Raw genomic sequence first — 5000 nt, 5'->3', positions numbered from 1 at the left:
CTCGAGATATCAGCCCTGTTCGTTCTCAACTACAGTTGTCGTGGCAAGATGCAAGTGACAGAACCAAGCGCTATTACGTACGCAAAGCGGGACAGGGCCTATCAGCGCTTGTACAAGACATAGCTCCCGCGGCTGCAGGATCTCTTTATAAGGCAGTTTGTTCTTCTAACGTCGTGGAGCACACATTAGGGTTAGCCAAAGAAGACAACGTGACTAACATCGTGGACGAGACAATGATGAACGCCCTTGCTGAATGCTACCGCGTAGCCGACGACTCTTGGGAGACACGCCGACAAATCCTTTCTATAATGGCAGACAAGCTGACCTTAAATCAATTACGTCGCTGGATCCCTGACCTGTCGCAGCATTGTTTTACTGAGGCCAAGCGCCATTGCTTGGTTTTCGGGAGGGGCTTGTCTGTGCACACAATACCGTCGCCTAGAATGAAGGTTTCCTTGGCGCAGATAGATCACTTCGTAGCTTTTATTACCAGTCCCCATATTGTCCAAGATTTGCCGTTTGGGGAAAAAAGAATAACATTGTCTACTAAAGAGACACTTAAAGTTCCGAACGTGGTTCGAATGCTAATTCCAGAGGGAATTGTCAAGCAATATACAACATATTGTCAAGAGTCGCAATTCAAGCCACTGAGTCGCTCTACACTCCTCCGCATTTTGAACGTTTGCGCTGCGTCCGTCCATACCTCTCTTCAAGGGATTGACTATGTCAGTTCCGCTGGAGCGGAAGCATTTGATGAGCTGTGTGATGTAGTGGAAACACTTGGGGACGCTGGACAGGGGATGACCTGGGCGAAACTGCAGGAAAACAACCTACGCGCTAGTAAGCGCTATCTTAAAAGTGACTACAAGGTGAGAGGTTTCTTTGTACGATTATTTTATCACGTATCTTATCCAGCGCGGCGGGTTCTCTTTTTGATGTTGAGGTTTCGGCAAGGGCGTGCGCTGCGTGACGAAATCTTACCTTCAAAACTCTACATGAGACTGAGCTACGCTGGGTAGCATTTACTAAACCACAGGATTAGTTTCTTTTAAAAATGTGACCTTAGACGATAGGATAATCCTCAAGTAAAAACTTTTTAACCATCTCCACAAGCCAATATCGTACAGTATATTTCATAGCAGATATGATGCAGTCTTGAGAGTTTTAGTTTCCGGCCTGCCGCGACTTTCGAATATAAGCTCAAACATAGACGAATATTACACACTTTTTTTCACTTACAGGTCCATGTTTCGAAAACTTCATCAGTAGCAGATCACTGTAGATCATTCGCTTTAAGCGACCCAAAAGAGCCTTTGTTTCAAGCTACTTGTGATCACCAGCACAACGACGTTTGTGAGCGGTGTGCAGTATTGGCGTCAACTCTAACCAGCATTGAGGCTGGGTTGACTGCGAAATATCATACCTTGGCAACTACTGTGAGGGAAGAGCTAGAGTTCCGTGTAAAGAATGCCAAAACGGCTATAATGGCATGGAAAGCTCATCTTCTTCGCTCCGTGAACCAGGATGAAGCCAGAGTGCAAGTGCTTGAAGAGCTGGATGAGACGTCAGTGTTCATAGTGCAAGACTGGGCTATGAAATACCTGCCCAGAAAGTTCCGCGAAAGTCAAGCCGATTGGTTTGGGAAACGGGGCATTCCATGGCACCTGACAGTTGCCACGAGAAGACAGCGTGGTGAGTTCGAAATGCTTACCTTTGCCCATATTTTTCATTCGACTTCCCAAGATAGCAGCGCGGTAGTCGCCGTGATGTCCGATGTGATCAGACAACTGAAGATAATCATGCCACAGCTGAAGACAGTTTATTATCGTCAAGACAATGCTGGGTGTTATCACTGCGGCTTCACTTTAGTGTGCGCTAAAATCCTTGGCCTCCAATATGGCGTCAATATCAAGCGCCTGGATTTTTCGGATCCACAAGGAGGCAAGGCCGCATGTGATCGGAAGGCAGCAACCATTAAGTCGCACATGAGAATCCATCTTAATGCAGGCAACGATATTGAGACTCCAGCACAAATGAGAGATGCGATCCTTTCGTGTGGTGGAGTACCTGCCGTAAACGTTGTATTGTGTGAATGCGTGGAAGTATCCTGCGAGCCAACAGCAAAGATAGAAGGCATCAGTCTGATAAGTAATGTTCAGTTCGAGGAGAGTGGTTTACGGGTCTGGAGGGCATATAAACTCGGCCCTGGAAAGCAAATTCCCAAGGAAAAGCTGAGTATTCCGTCTATATCCCAGCTTCCGGCCCTTACAGGAGTTACTCGGTCTAACTAGTGTAGCTTCGCACCAGTAAAGGAAAGACGCACTAAAGAAACCGAGCAGGATCTGCCTCCGGCAACAACAACAGAAGCAGAAGCAGCAGCAGCAGTGAGAAGTGAGGGAGAGGAATCTATTAGCAAAGAGAGGATTTTCACTTGTCCGGAAGAAGGTTGCGTTCAGACATTTCTGAGGTACTCATCAATGCAGCGTCATTTAGATTGTGGGCGACACAAGCGTGCGGTGGAACGAGACACTTTATTCGATAAAGCAGCTGTGGGGTATGCACAGAACCTTGAAGTACAATGTCAAGCCCATCCACAGCTCAGTTGTTCTGAACAACCACCCTCCGTGACCGAGGCATTACCAAAGGGTTGGGCTCTCAAGTCGAGTACTTCCAAGAGAGTCAGATTTACTGATAAACAAAGAAAGTTTATGGCGGACAAATTCCAGCAAGGGGAGAGCTCAGGAAGAAAGATTGATCCTGCTTCGGTTGCACGTTCAATGCTGACTGCTGTTGACGCGAGGGGAAAACGCATTTTCAGTAGCCAAGATTTTGTCACCTCCTCTCAGATTGCCGGCTTTTTCTCGAGACTTGCGTCGAAGAAAACTCTCTCTGGTGAAGAAGATCATGAGGAGGTGTTGGTGGGTGCTTCTCAGGAGGCAGCGATACAAGAGTTGACAAATGTGGTTGCTCGGGAATTTTTGCCAGCTCACCCTGTCATGTGGGATGGGCGGAACTTGTGTGAAATGGCCTCAGATAGCAAACTTGACAAGTTATCCCTTGCGCAACTAAGAGACATCTGTGCTGACCTTAATATTGATACCAAGGAGATACGGGTCAAGCGCAAGCAGCCATATGTGGAGAAAATAGACGCGTACTGTCAAACTTGCATTTGTAAAGTAACGAAGTGAATGGGTGATGATGCAACTATTGGGCAGCAGGAAATTTGATCTCCTCATCTTAAACTTGAACAGAAATGTTTTCACTGAGAGGAACTCTATATTGACGTCAATAGTCTCAGCCCGGAAAGGCTAGTGAAACGGAATAGCAAGAACAACATGCTGTTGTAATAGAATGGATTTCAAATATCTGTCAGACATGTTGTTTCAGCTTAACTCGCGTTTCTGTTGGCCGAACACTTTCTTTCTTATTGGTTCCCTACCAGGCCTCGGTTGTTCAAAAGGTGGATAACGCTATCCACAGGATAAACCACTATCCAGCGGATAAACACTAGCAAAATCAATTGAGTTATCCAGTAGGTAGCGATTTATCCAGTGGATAGCGCTATCCACCCTTCGAACAACCAGGGCCAGGTAATTAGATTAGCGAACAAATAAGAATGTTGTTGATAACGCGTCGTAAATGTCAGTGAGAGGGTGTGCTCTTTGTTTTTGTTTAGTTAACAAATCTAATTGAGACGTAAAACGCACTAGGTTACTTGCTGTCTGCCGCTGATTTTGGTCTCTTGATTGGCTAGTTTCCTTTGCATTAATCACCCTGGCCACGAACTTCCCTTGGCGGCTACACAACTGGTAATGCAAGTGCACGCGTCGGCAAGAGAAGTGCACGAACAAGGATGAAAACCGATCAAACGTTCAGGACAAAATGGATTTTAAGAGATGTGTTTATCTCTCATGAAAGCTTCGATTAAGTAAAGGCATATTACAATATAACCTCAAAGTAACAAAAGCGTTGCGACAGACATGGAACCTGCGTCACGTGGCCAGACATATTATGGAATGTAAAATTGCGTGACAAAACATTTGCTGTGAATCACTTTATTCTTGTTTATTTCCTACTGTGTTTCCGATTAAAAAGTACGATTTCTAGAAATGCAGGAATCTGTTAATTACACCATGGCACTTCACTGATGTAATTTTTTTTAAAGAAAAGATTTTCTTTAGTAGGAAATAGATAGTACAGTAAGTTTGGTGAATGACGCGTGTATCAGTTCTTGTGGCGGCAATCTTGAGAGCAAACTTAACTGTCCGTTGATCTGAAACATTGCTTCAGAACATTTATATTCCAAGTTAAGCTGCTAATACAGCGGAAAGTAACTGAATTCGAACAGCAGTAACAAGAATTACCAAATTTTCACAAGGTTTCCCTCACTTGTGTTTCACAGCTGCCAGAGCCTTGATTGCATTGGCTAATTGAATATTGACTGATTTCAGCGAACTTGTATCGGGCTGCTCCCCAAGGAAATAAGTTTTACCAAAATATATTTTTTGTTATCATTGAATACATGCCTTTAAGTCGTGAAATTCGAAGTTTCAGCCAATTCTGAATTTTACCGCCTATGTTTATGATTGTTTGAAAATGGGTCGCAATTTGGGATTTTCCAAGTCCGAAATTTCGGCAAATGTTTGAGTTCTCACAAGTAATTTTAAATCGATAGCTATCTGTTTCTATCTGGCCTTAATCATCAGCTTTTTATCTCCCTAATTAAATTACAAAACAAAGAAATGTGTATTTTCTTTTGCGCCTTCACGAGAGTTTTGATTCTATGGCCCTTGATTGAGGGGTCATTTTGGTGATTTTCCATTTCAGGAGCCGCCTGGAGTTTCTCGAGCTTTTCTCGAAATTAGAAAATTTCCAGAACTTAAAAGTTATATAACGTTTCTTAGGACACCATAGGCTATCTCTGGACAAAAAATGATCGGGGTCAATTTTTTGACTTTGTGCCACATGTCACGCAGTGGTTAGGGAGATTGACTCTTAAG

Source organism: Montipora foliosa, chromosome 2, assembly GCF_036669935.1.
Source record: "Montipora foliosa isolate CH-2021 chromosome 2, ASM3666993v2, whole genome shotgun sequence".
NCBI classification, from domain to species: domain Eukaryota; kingdom Metazoa; phylum Cnidaria; class Anthozoa; order Scleractinia; family Acroporidae; genus Montipora; species Montipora foliosa.
This window is presented reverse-complemented; position numbering follows the sequence as displayed.